The 14,096-nt window shown below is 42.4% G+C and overlaps 1 protein-coding gene across 5 annotated transcripts in view; it reads left to right on the top strand.

Annotated features, from left to right (window-relative positions):
* The window catches only part of SS18 (SS18 subunit of BAF chromatin remodeling complex), a 109,923-nt gene that overhangs the window by 42,347 nt on the left and 53,480 nt on the right, over window positions 1-14,096 (top strand). The gene's annotated exons all lie outside the window — the stretch shown is intronic.

Below are 14,096 nucleotides of genomic sequence, written 5' to 3' on the forward strand. Positions count from 1 at the left end.
CCAAAACCTATGTTTTACCTGGAAAATTAGGTGGTCGTCTTATACACCCAGTTGCCAAATACGGTAAAGCCATTTATAACTCTGCCCCAAATTTACATCACCAAACTTGTCTCCAAATATCACCCAAACCATAACCATACTCTCCACTCCTCCCATGACCTCCTGCTCTCTAGCTCCCTTTCTCCAACTCCCATGCCCGTCTCCAGGACTTCTCCAGAGCCTCCCCCATCCTCTGGAATGCTCTACCCCAATCTGTCCGACTATTGCCTACTCTGCTCACTTTTAAGCAATCTCTGAAAACCTATCTCTTCAGGGAAGCCTATCCTACCTTCAGCTAATAACCAAACCTTCTATTTCTCCCATTAGTTTGTCCCCCACAGTTATTACCTTTTGTACCGCTAGCCCCTCCCTCTTAGGTTGTAAGCTCCAAGGAGCAGGGCCCTCCTAACCCTCTTGTATTGAACTGTATTGTTGCTGTATTGTCTCCCTTTATATTATAAAGCGCTGAGCAAACTGTTAGCGCTATATAAATCCTGTATAAAATTATATGCACAACTGTTTGCAGAAACAAAAAGGGGAATTAATTAGTAGTTCAGTGGTCACTGCCCAAGCACCTCCCTTTTCTGTAACCTCACAGCAGCCTAGCAAGACTTTGGAATTTCTATTTCTAGAAATTATTTCTATTTGGTATGCTCCTTCTACTTTTTTTTTTTTTTTTTAACTCTGGGTTTTATTGATTGTGTTATCAGGGAACCGGTCATGGAGCAGGAAGAACTGTTTTGCTGAGACACAGCAAAAAGAGCTGTCGAATCCCTTTTGTTGGTGCTATATCATTTACAGCTGACATGTCTTGCTCGCACTAATAAGGTTACTAGTTGAAGTAACCGCTATAGAAAGAAATGGCATAAGAAACCACTTAGAGCAATTAGCACTGTACAAAAAAATGATTAGAAAAGTATAAATCAGTCGAAAGAACATATTATTGCACACATCTACCACATAGCCTACCTGCCTTTTTTTAAAATAAAAAAAAATGTTGTTCCATATACATACCCCAACGCAAAACAATACATAAAGGCTGAAAGCAAGAAACTGCTCTAGTCTAGTTGCTATAAATGTATACATCTATAAAGCAAGCAATGAGTACACTGTTAATGGAAAAAGTCAGCATGCATGGAAAACTCAGTTGTTAAGCAAGCCAACGTGAGCCAGGCAAAAAAGAGTGAGACGCATGTAAACAAAGCCAACAGGAGGATAGAAGCACTTAGCTAATTGATAAACAACAGCTACAGTGTTTCTTGAGATCCCAAGTATAAACAAGTTTGTATGTTGCTGAGATAGTAGATCTAAGTGGTGTCTTATTCATAATATTATTTTTTTTTTACTGAAAATTCCGTACAATGCAAAAGACAAGTCTATGGGTCCTTTGGGATATTGACCTCTGTTATTTCCTGGATTAAACGTACTATACCCCCCAATACTCTAGAATATTATGACACTCCCACCATAAATGAAACATTGTGCCTCTATTACCACATCCACGGTAGCATAAAGGTGAGTTATCCCCACTTAGTATATTACACCAAGTGTAGCACATAGAATATCTTGCCAAACATTTGTAATTCATTTCTACCTTTCATATTTACACTCCCGTGAATTAAGCTGTACATTTTCTTTTGTTTTTTTCTCCTCAATTTTTATTACGAAGTCCCTTTCCCATTTTTCTATGAATGGTGGGCTTATATCCGTAATTAATCCTGTGAGAATCTTATATATCTTAGAAATCCCATGCTTTCCATCCCCTTGTGTATCTAATAAGTGCTCAAAGGGGTTCCAATCCTCTTCCTTTTTTTTTTTTTTTTTTCCTTGGTGGTTTTGGTAGGTTCCCTATTAATGTTTTAATTGAAAATAACACCATTCATCCATGCTCATAAATATTTCCTTCTTACTTTCCATTTCACTAAGTGAACATACCTCCTCTCCCCTCATTTCCCTTAATTGTACATCTTCCTTCTTTATCCACTTCCCTGTGATACTTTATTTACCTGGAGGGAAATATTCTGTAGACCCTAGGGGCATTAAAAGTGAATTAAATTCCCATCCCATTTGTTTGTGTAAAACATCCCAAACCCTTAAAACATTACGTGTAAGCATACTTGTGCTACCTGCTATTCCAAGGTATTGAGGAGGTAACCACACGCTTCTACTTTAATTAGTATGATTTAGTGTATTTTCTATGTTTACCCAGCTTTTCCCCTGTGCATTATGTGTCCAGTCAAACATTCTCGCCAATATTACTGAGTTATAGTATCTTTTCAGGTCTGGTACTCCCATTCCGCCCTTCTCTTTATCTCTACTTAAAATTTCGTAACTTATTCTAGGCTTCTTGTTCCTCCAAATATATCAACATTTTTTTAATTATTCTAAAATATACTCCTGGTAATTTAATTGGCATCATTTGAAATTTATATAGAATTTTTGGAACAATTACCATTTTTATCAGGTTTATCCATCCGACCCATGACTGAGATCCCCCTCCTAATTTCTTTATTTTGTCCTTAATCTCATTTAATAACGGGATATAATTTACTCTATATAGATTTTTTTTTAAAGATACAGTCAGTTTTCTACAAAGATATTTTAGTTCTCTTTCTCTCCAGACAAAGGGGAATTCCTGTAACATTTTTTTCTATTTGAAAGGTTTATATTTAAGATCTCCGTTTTAGTTGGATTAATTTTTAAATTTTTAAATTTGACATCTCGCCATATTCCTTTAAAGATTTCATTAAATTTGGCAATCTTATCCTTGGATTTCCTACATAGAACAGCATGTCATCTGCATAAGCTGCCACCTTATGCTCTGTTTCTCCTACCCATATTCCTTTTATATGTACATTGTTCCTAATGGTAGCTAAGTGAGATTCAAGAGATAAAACATATAACAATGGAGACAAAGGGCAACCCTGTCTTGTTCCGTTCTGCATCTCAATATATTCTGGTACTTCCCCATTTACCATAATCTCTGCCAAAGGTTGACTATATAATTTCCTTATCCATTCTCTCATTCTGGGCCCTATTCCCAACACTTCCAGAGTATCCAACATATATCCCCAATTTACTCTATGGAATGCCTTTTCAGCATCGGTCGAGAGTACCAACCCAGAAATTTTATCTTACTTTTTTTGTATGAGGAACAGAGATCTTAATCCATTATCTCTGCCCTCTCTCTCCCTGGGACAAACGCCTACTTGATCTAAATGTATCCATTTTGGCATTAGGTCTTTCAACCTATTTGCCAGTACTTTTGCATATAGTTTAGTATCTGTATTTAATAAGGAGATCGGTCTATAACTTGAACAGTGAGTATCCTCTTTACCTTCCTTACGTATGAGAACCACATGAGCTTCCTATATATATATATATATATTCATATTCTCAGTTTAGGTAGTAAATATATTTTTATAGTATCTCACTGAACATCCATCGGGTCCTGGACTATTCCCCGCTACTGTACCTTTTAATGCTACATGTATTTCTTCCGGTGTTGTTGGCGGTTTCAAGGGTTTTAAGTTGTTCACTTATTTTCGGTAGTCCCTCCTTTTATATATTCCTGTCTTCTTTCTGTTTTTCTTACTTCGTCTTCTCCTGTGGCACCATGGGGCTTAATATTATATAGCTTATAGTATTCTTTAAACACTTTTGCTATATCTTTAGTTGAATACACTAGTTCTCTATATAATTTCTATATTTTTTTTTTTCCTATGAGCCCTCATCAAATATTTTCCTGGTCTATCTCCCCATCTATATCTCTCTCCCCTATCATGTTATTAAACTCTCTCCTCTTATCCTCTTCCAGACAGCTATTTAATTCTTCTTTCATTTATTAACTTCTGCATTACCTCTTTTTTGTTACTTTTATTTTTGTGTATCTGCTCTAAATCAGAGTTCACTAAGTAGTGTATTTATTTTTTCTCTTTCCCTCTTCTTCTTTGCTCCTATCGCTATCAGAATTCCTCTAATGTAAGCCTTATGAGCTTCCCATACCGTAGCTACCGACACTTCCTCATTTTTCCTTCCAATCATTTTCCTCAAAAAATTGTTCTATTTCCTTTTTAACTTTCTGCTCCATCTCTTGATCCTGAAGAAGTGTCTCATTTAACCTCCATATTTTTCCTCCCCTCTGTTCATTTCCCCATAGTAATTGCATTGTAACAGGGGCATGATCTGAAATCGTCATAGCTTCTATATTTACTTTAACCAAAGACTCAATAAGTCGATGGTCCAGCAGTATGTAATCCAATCTTGAGTACATCTCCTGTGCCTGAGAGTAAAACGTATAGTCTTTCCTTCATATGCTTAACTCTCCATATATCTACAAGTTGGCATAGATAGAACATTTTGTTCAGACTTTCCAAAGACCTACCACCTTCTTTCTGCACATGAGAAGTCACATCCATCTGTGGATCCATGTAAAAATTTTATTCTCCTGCCACAATCAAATTACCTTTTTTGAAGTCCATTAATTTCCTCATGACATTTTTCAGGAATACCTCCGGTTTCCTATTCGGGTAGTAAATATTTGCTAATGTGCAATCTGTTTCTTGTAGTTTTACTTTCAAAAACAAAAATCTCCCTTCTGAATCTACCATTCTCTCTTCCAACTTTAAACCTTACATTTTTTGCGAATCCTATTGCCACTCCCTTTGCACGTTTTAATTGGGGAATCTGCATAAAACCACTCTGGGAAATATCTAGAATATAACTTCACATTTGTTTCATGCACTAAATGTGTCTCTTTTAAAAACGCCACTGAGGAGAGTCTATGCTGAAGTTCTTTTAAGAATCCTATATTTCTTCACTGGACTATTTAAACGTCTAACATAAGTCACAAAGGGAAGCTCTTCCCTTCTTCTCTTTTTCTCATCGCCTCTCCTCTCTTTTCACCCTCCTCCTCTCTCTCCCTCTCCTCAGCGTATCTTCCCTTTCGTTCACTAAAGTATCTACAATCTATTATATCTCCTACTTTCTCACATGTCCTAAGGCTGCCAACTATCCCCCCATAACCACCTCCCCTCCCTCCCCCACCCCTTAGGCTACCTTTTTGCCTATAAATAATTTGTGGTCCTAATCCCACTTTTGATTCAACTTTAAGGTGGTGCTCTAACCATGTACATTTAACCAGTTTACCTCTCCTCCATGTCCTGCCTTGTTCTAAAAACCTTAAGAAACCTAACAGGGTGGCAGAATTGGAGGGGGACAGTGGAGAGGAAGAGAAAAAAACTATTTTTTTTTCCCCTCTTCTATTCCTTTATTCTAGTCCTTGTATCATCCCTCTTCCCTCTAAATATGAGCGGGAGGGGATGAGAAAAAAAAGAGTTTTTTTTCTTTCCCCTTCTCTCTCTTCTTCCTCCACCCTCTCCCTTCTCCCACCTCTCATCTCTACTCTCTATTCCTCCTTTATAACTGTCTGATAGCCCATTTCTCTTCTTCTTCCCAACCAGGTATCTCTATTTTCTGTAAATCAAGTCTTTCACAAAAGTCTCTGAAATCGTCCGGGTATCTCAATCGTGCTGAATGCCCATTTTTCCATCCGATTAAACACGCCGGAAAACCCCAGCTATATCGGACATTCTGTTTCCTCATCTGCTCTAATAATGGTTTCAGAGTTCTCCTTGTTGTCCAATGTCTCCACTGCTAAGTTAGCAAAAATCTGAATATTTGTTTCTTCATATTTTATTGCTGTTCTTCCATTTTATCTTTTTCCAGATCTCTTCTTTATCCCAATAATTATGAAATTGCACAATTGTGCCTCTCGATTTTTTTTTTACCCCTTTCTTGTTTGTTTCCTATAATATAAACTCCATCCAGTTTGAGTCTGATATAGATCTATCCATTATAGTATTCAGCATTTTCCTTATTATTCCCATTAAATCTTCTCTTTGTGATCTCTCTGGAACTCCACGTATCCTTATAATACATCTCCTATTCTCTTGATCTATTTTATATAGCAGATTTCTTTGTACTTTTTCTCATTTCTATTCATTTTTCTAATTTCTGGATAATTTGGGCATGTTTATCCACTTTTCCTTCTGTCTCCTCCACTCTTGATAATATTTGCCCCAGATCTTTCTGTATTATCGCCATTTCCTGTTTTATTGATTTTTCAAGACCTTTAAACATTTCTGCTATTTCTTTTTTAGTGGGCATTTGTAAGTTCTTCTCTTGTTCTTCTATATTTTCCATCCCCACTTCTTCTTCCGTTTGTTGACTACTATTTGCTATTCCCGGAGATAGTCTAGAACATTCTCCCATACTGGTTTCCAGCTCACTCCTTTTACTTATTCCCTGATGTCTTTCTGGTGCCAGTTTCTCCTTGAGGGTATATATTTTTTTTTCTCCCCACTTACTGCTATGTTTCCCTGGCGGTAGCTGTATTGGAGACACGAGGGGGAGATCCGGCGTCTCCTACTCCTGAGAACGCCGACTGACTTCTCCTCCTCCCAGTGCTCCCCTGTGGCGGATCACGTGGTTGTCCCAGCATCCTCCAGGCAACGCACTGTGCTGGACCAAAATCACAGCCGTCCCGCTGCAGTGGTCACTACAGTCTGCTCCTTCTGCACCGCTTGCTCGTCCACGCCACATCCCCTCCGCACCTCACCGCTCACACGAGGCCTCCACTCCACCAGCGAGACCCCCTCTCCCACAGGTAGGTCTCACTGTGTATTTACGGGCATGCAGAACATTTCCGAGGTACTAGGTAGCTGGTTTAGCTGAGAGCTCTCAGCTCGAGCTCTCCCTCCACACCATGATCAGGCCCTTCTAAGTGGTGTCTTATTCTAAGCTTTTCTTTCTATAGTTACTGCAATATACACTCACCGGCCACTTTTAACAGAATTAATGTTTATTGAAATATTAAAGCAATATACATGCGAATCACAGTAGCATTGCAACAAAAAGTGAACACAAGTTTCAGAAAAAGAATCATAAAACAGCGATTGCCTACTACAGCCAGTCAACTTCAGGTCACAGAGAAGCAACAAACAGCACGCTGCATACCAGAACGGTACAACTAGGGCAGAAGCCATTCTCCCGTTCCAAACTTTCAGCAAAAAAGAAAAAAAGTAAGGGGGGGGGATGGCATGAGCAGAAAGAGGTAATAAGAGAGTAAGGAAAAGGGAGGGACAGGAGAGCAGGGTAGACAATAAGTGAAGTGCATAGCTAGAGAAGGGCTTACACATTCAAGAGCGTCATGAAGGGGGTACCTGAGATAGGGGGCAAATAAGGAACCAAGAAGGAGATGGCCATCAAATAATGGGTCATAGCTTCAACCCAGGGTGACCAAATCTTGCTAATCTTTTTAGGGCAATTACGTCCAATAAAGGTCATCCTGTACATGGGCAAAGTGTCATTGACCATGGAGCGCTATGCAGAGATCGTCGGAGGCTCTAACAATTTCCTTTTAGACAAAATAATTTTTCCTTGCATAGAAAACAATTTTAGTCTAATGTCATAGCGGGCCCAAATCCAGTACCGACTGCAGATGAGCAAGCGATGGGTTGCCCCATAGAGGAGTATGAGGGGAAACAGTTTGGGGGCGCACTAAGAAGTGTGGTAACCTGCTTCCAAATTATAATCATAGTTGCCATCGTCGGAGTAATATTTGCAGTATAGCGTGGCCCTCTATATACCAGGTTGCTAAGTTCCAAATAAGACCCCCGAAGCGCCGCCCCCTAATTTACGACAGGATTTTAGTGTTCCTGGGCAAACTACCATCGTACAGATACCAAGACCGCAGCCTAATAATATTTCCTAAAACCTGGCAGGGCTAGGCCTCCGTCAGTTAGTGGATCTTGTTACTCTCAGAAAAGAGCCTGCCCAAATAAAAGAAGTAATGGCCTGATTTTAATTTAAGAAAAAAAGCATTAGGGACGGGTATGTCTGACAACATTAAAATTTAGGGAGGAAAATTTACCCTACCCACCTGAGTTAGAGGGAGTGTTTTCCAGGCAGAGCACCTCTGCAGGAATTGTTGAAAGATCGGGTATAAATTATCCTCTAGGTACGATTGCAGGTATCCTTGACCCCCTCGTGTATTACTGTATTGTCTCATGTTCTGTCCCCCACTATAATGTACAGCGCTGAGCAAACCTTTTAGCGCTATATAAATACTGTATAATAATAATATCAGCACATAAATCCCCAAATTTTTAAACCCGGTCACCCAGGTAAGCAGGGCAGTCAGATTTGCAGGGGGTGCTCCTCGGGTCATAAGGAACAACACTGATTCATCCCGATACCATAAAATGAGTCAAAAAGATTTACTATGTCCAAGGCAGCTGCCAGGGATTGATGGGCATCATTTAGATACAGGAGAGTATCGTCAGCATATAAGGACACTTTCTCCATCAATGGTATTGATAGACCTTGAACTGCAGGGGAACTCCACAGCATCATCACCAGAGGCTCCATGGCTAGGGCAAAAAGGGCCAGGGAAAGGGGGCAGTACTGTCTAGTTCCGCGGTAGAGGGGAAACGATGCTGACAAACTACCATTGGTACGAACTCTAGCTGTTGGAGCTGAGTAAAGCAGTCTCAGCCATGATATAAATGTGGGTCCAAAACCAAATTTACTCATCAGCCACAAGTATTCCCACTCCACCAAGTCAAAAGCTTTCTTGGCTTCAAGTGAGGCCACCACCCCTGAGCCCTCTTCCTGCAGTGTGAGAAATAATTCTGAGCAACCTCCGCATGTTAATATCAGTGCCCTTATCTGGCATAAACCCTGTCTGGTCCCTATGCACCAAAGACAGGATCACCTTATTAAGACAGGTGGCCAGGACTTTAGTAAGGATCTTGGCATCCATGTTTAAATGTGAAATGAGCTTGTTAGAAGAACAGAGTTCTTGGTCCTTGCCTGGTTTGGGCACAACAACTCTAATGGCCCTCAGCATGGAGGGTTGTAAGGAGAAGGCAAGCAACGAACCATTCAACGCCTCATGCAGTTTAGCAGCAAGAATATCACTATGAGTATTAAACTCAGCCGGAAGGCCATTGTCAGGGGTTTTACCAGTCTGCCAGGATGTAATAGCAGCTTGGTTTTCCTTGAGGGTGAGTGGAGTTTCAAGTCTCTGACTGGCTTCCTCAGAGAGTAACCGAAACGGAACAGACTCCAGGAAGGCCCAGAGATCAATAGCCGAGTAAGCAGCTCTATAAGAATACAGCTCAGCATAAAAGGAAGCAAAATGGGAGTTAATTTCTCTAGGGTCAGACACCAGTCGCCCATTCGCATCTCTGATATTTGGCAATAGAGGTAGAGGTCATCTGTTCAATAGAAAGCCACGCCAGCAGACATTCAGTCCACTCACCCTGTTCGAAAATTTGTTGGGATTGATGGAGCAGGTGTTTCCTAGCTGCCAAAACACTAAGATGTGTACCTTCGTGCAGCACCCCCAATAGATCACATCAAAGCCCCTCATCCCTGGAAGCCAAGTACTGAGCTTCTAACACTCTAATCCTAGCCTCAGCCTTGTCTAGCTCGGTCGTAGAGCTCCGACGGGCAGAGTCAGTAGCCGCGTCCGGCGTTAATTTATCCTGCTGCGGACACCGTTGTATTAAAGTCCCCAGCTAGGATAATGTCTGCAGTGAAAAGGTGGATATCATTTGGATCACTTTAGTGAGTGAGGCCACAGAAGATGGAGGGGGAATGTATAAGCCCACCACCACCATAGAAACTTGCCCTCAGGATCCAGGTGTAAGTTCAGCAGTGCAAATGGGAGGGTCTTACGAATAAGTATGCTAACCCCACGGGCATAGTTAGAGTAGGTAGAATGATAATAATGGCACACCCAGGGCTTTTTAGGACTAAACTCTACTCCCATTAAGATGTCTCCTGAAAAATACAGGTATCAGGGTGGTATGTCTTAAGGGAGTAAAGACTAGAGATCATTTAAATTTTCAAATTTAGGCCCCAGACATTCCATGAAAGTAAGGTCAACAGAGCCATGTACCACACAGCCAGTACTTGCTAAGTATTCCTGCAGCTCCTTTAATGTTACTGTAGACCTCTTTGCAGCCTCCCAGACCAGTTTTCTTCTCGTCTTTTCATCAATTTTGGAGGGACGTCCAGCTCTTGGTAATGTCACTGTTGCGGCATATTTTCTCCACTTGATGACTGTCTTCACTGTGTTCTAAGGTATTCTAATGCCTTGGAAATTCTTTTGTACCCTTCTCCTGACTGATGCCTTTTAACAATGAGATCCCTCTGATGCTTTGGAAGCTCTCTGCGGATCATGGCTTTTGCTGTAGGATGCAACTAAGAAAACGTCAGGAAAGACCTACTAGAACAGCTGAACTTTATTTGGGGTTAATCAGAGGCATTTTAAATGGCCCAGGCCAATTTCCAGCTTTCAGCGCTGTCGCAATTTGAATGGCAATTGCGCGGTCATGCAACACTGTACTCATGAAATTTATATTTTTTTTAGACAGGTAGAACTTTCTTTTGGTGGTATTTAATCACCTCCTGGGTTTTTTTTCATTTTTTGCTAAACAAACCAAAAACTGAAATGTAAAAAAAAAAAAAAAAGTTTCTTTGTTTCGGTTATAAAAGTTTGTAAATGGGTAATTTTTTTCTCCTGATGTGCGCTAATGAGGCTGCAGTGATGGGCACTGATAAAGAGGCACTGATGGGCATTGACAGACATCACTGAAGGGCACTGAAAGGCAGTACTCCTGTATGGCACTGATAGGCGGCACTAATAGGGGGCACTGATTGGCAGCACTTATAGGCGGTACTGAAAGGCAACTCAGATGGGCACTGATATGTGGCATTGATGGGCACTGGTGGGCACTGATATGTGACATTGATGGGCACTGACAGGTGGCACTGATGGGACTACACTGATAATCAGTGCCCTGATGATCAGTGTAGATGTCCCCTCTGAGGAATGCCAATTACCGACTCTCCTCTCCTCACGAGCCGTTAGCGTGACAGCTCGTGAGGAGAGGAATGCCTATAACTCATTTCCTTATTCACATGCGATCAGCTGTGATTGGACACAGCTGATCACATGACAGAGCCGCAGTCATCGGCTCTTTCCGCTGTTTCCCAGAGACACAGCGCACCACCGATCGCTGCGTGCCCCTGGGGGCGCGCATGAGAAGTTAGAGTGGGAGGACGTCCTCCCAGAACGAGAGAACCACGCCCGTCTGTCATTTCCTTATATGGAGGACGGAAGGCGGTTAAAGTAGTCTATACATATGCAGTACATAAAAGATGTGGGACCTTAGAGTGTGGTGGACCTTGTACTCAACCTCAAAGTGTAAAGGTGGGTGTCACCAGTATGCATACACTCACCGGCCACTTTATTAGGTACACCTTGCTAGTACCAGGTTGTACCCCCTTTTGCCTTCCGAATTGCCTTAATTTTTTGTGGCATAGATTCAACAAGGTGCTTGAAACATTCCTCAGAGATTTTGGTCCATAGTGACATGATAGCATCAAGTTGTTGCAGATTTGTCGGCTGCACATTTGTGACATGAATCTCCCGTTCCACCACATCCCAGAGGTGCTCGATTGGATTGAGATCTGGTGACTGGGGGCCATTGGGACTACAGTGAACTCTTTGTCATGTTCAAGAAACCAGTTGGAGGTGATTTGAGCTTTGAGACATGGTACATTATAATGCTGGAAGTAGCCATCAGAAGATGGATACGCTTTAGTCATAAAGGGATGGACATGGTCAGCAACAATACCCAGGTAGGCGTGGTGTTTAATCTATGCCCAATTGGTACTAAGGGGCCCAAAGTGTGCCAAGAAAATATCCCCCACACCACCACCAACCTGAACCGTTGATACGAGGCAGAATGGATGCATGCTTTCATGATACACGCCAAATTCTGACCCTACCATCTGAATGTAGCAGCTGAAATTGATACTCATCAGACCGGTCAACGTTTTTCCAATCTTCTTTTGTCCAATTTTGGTGAGCCTGTGCGAATTGTAGCCTATGTTTCCTGTTCTTGGCTGACAGGAGTGGCACCCGATGTGGTCTTCTGCTGCTTTAGCCCATCTGCTTCAAGGTTCGACATGGCTTGCGATCAGAGATGGCAGTCTGTATACCTTGGTTGTGATGAGTGGTTATTTGAGTTACTGTTGCCTATCATCTCAAACCAGTATGCCCATTCTCCTCTGACATCAATAAGGCATTTTTGTCCACACAACTTCCGCTCACTAAATATTTTCCCCTTTTTCAGACCATTCTCTGTAAACCCTAGAGATGCTTGTGCATGAAAATCACAGCAGATCAGCAGTTTTTTAAATACTCAGACCAACCTGTCTGGCACCAACAACCATGCAACGTTCAAAGTCACCTAAATTCCCTTTCTTTCTTATTGTGATGCTCAGTTTGAACTTCAGCAAGTCATTTTCACCAGATCTAGATGCATAAATGCATTACGTTGCTGTCATGTAATTGACTGATTAGCAATTTGTGCTATCAAGCAATTGACCAGATGTACCTGATAAAGTGGCTGGTGGGGCGTGACCGGGATGGATACCTAGTTAAGGAGCGCTGCTGCAGAGGGGAAATCATCCTGTTACACTATCCTGTCTGTATCCTACCCTAGTTGAGGACCCTTCAGACAACCTTCTGCCGAAGATGACGCAGGGCCGACCGCAATCTGAGGCCTGCCGCCACAGGGCTACGCAACTTGGCTCTGGTGGGGCGGGCATCCGCAGGGCAGAGGCAGCCAACATGGCGACGCAGACAGAAGACCTAGACCCAGCTCTCACAGAGCAGGCCAACTTCTCAGCCCTGATGCAAGCTATAACGGACTGCCAAACTACCCTCACCACTAAGATTGATTCCCTTCAGTTGGAAGTGGACCTTATCAGGAGAGACTTTGACAAGATCCATCATTGTATAACACACGCCCATTGGGGGACACATAGAAGTCTCGGTGAGGGAGCATTCCGCTCTCCTGCACACCCTTCAGGTGAAGGTGAACACCTCGAGTCTCAGGCAGAAGACGCAGGGAACCGCAACTGGCGTTAACAACCTCTGGACACTGGGTCTGCCTGAGCGGATGGAGGGCCCTGACCTAACAGCCTTCACTAAGCGTGTCCTGCATACTATTTACCCAGGTGGTCTTTTCATCCTTCTTTGCAGTGGAGCGAGCACATAGGATGCCTCTGTCCCGCACATTCATCTTTACGCTATTGAATTTTCGTGATCATGGCCTTGTCCTCCGGGAGGCCCGGAAGACTGATGCTGTTTGCTATGAAGCCACGCGACTAATGTTCTTCCCGGATTTCTCCATGGATTTCAACATGGATACTCAGAAGCTCCGTAAATCCTTTGACCAAGTGAAGCAGTCTCTTCGGGCCAGGAACCTCAAATATAGTATGCGGTTTCCAGCTCGTCTCCGAGTGGAAGATGGGAAAGCGTTTCGCTTCTTCACATCACCTGAAGATGCCCTGCAATGGATCAATACCCTGCCTCGTCAGTGACTCTGGGCTGTTGATGGTCTTTACTACCTAATGTGAGTAGGTTATCAACATCGCTGCCTCTGACACTAGAGCAGGCCTCAACTTGTGCTGTTTTTGTTTGTCCTGCAGACCAAGGTTTGGTCCTAGCGTGATTTTCTTTTTTTTTTTTTGTTTCTTTTTTTTTTTTACCCCCCCTTTTGTTTGGCATATTGCGTTGGTGGTCCCTCCTGACCAATCTTTTGTTTTGGGTCCCTGTGCCCTAGCTGCTGTTTTTCTCCTAAGGACACCACCCGTCTCTGGAGGACCTCCTTTGGGGCAGCCCCTCTACCCAGTTATGTGACCATGTTGTATTCAACTGTCTGTGGGGAGTCCTCCCCTTGTCTGCTAGATTTGCTGATGCCTGTCCTAGAAGGAAACTATGCCTCATGTCTTGTCTCCTTTGGGACTACACTGTTGATACAGCCTTCCTGCGGTTCCGCTGGACTTGTTATGCTGTTTTTTGTCCCTACTGGGCAGAAGTAACTCAAGATGGTACCCCCAGTCTTGGCTGGGTGATGACTCTTAGCCCTGCCCATTGGCGGCATCTTCTTTATTGACTTGGTATAGCCGTG

The sequence above is a fragment of the Staurois parvus genome, unplaced genomic scaffold (assembly GCF_062004578.1).
Source record: "Staurois parvus isolate SC_StPar_1 unplaced genomic scaffold, SC_StPar_1.0 ptg000157l, whole genome shotgun sequence".
Taxonomy (NCBI): domain Eukaryota; kingdom Metazoa; phylum Chordata; class Amphibia; order Anura; family Ranidae; genus Staurois; species Staurois parvus.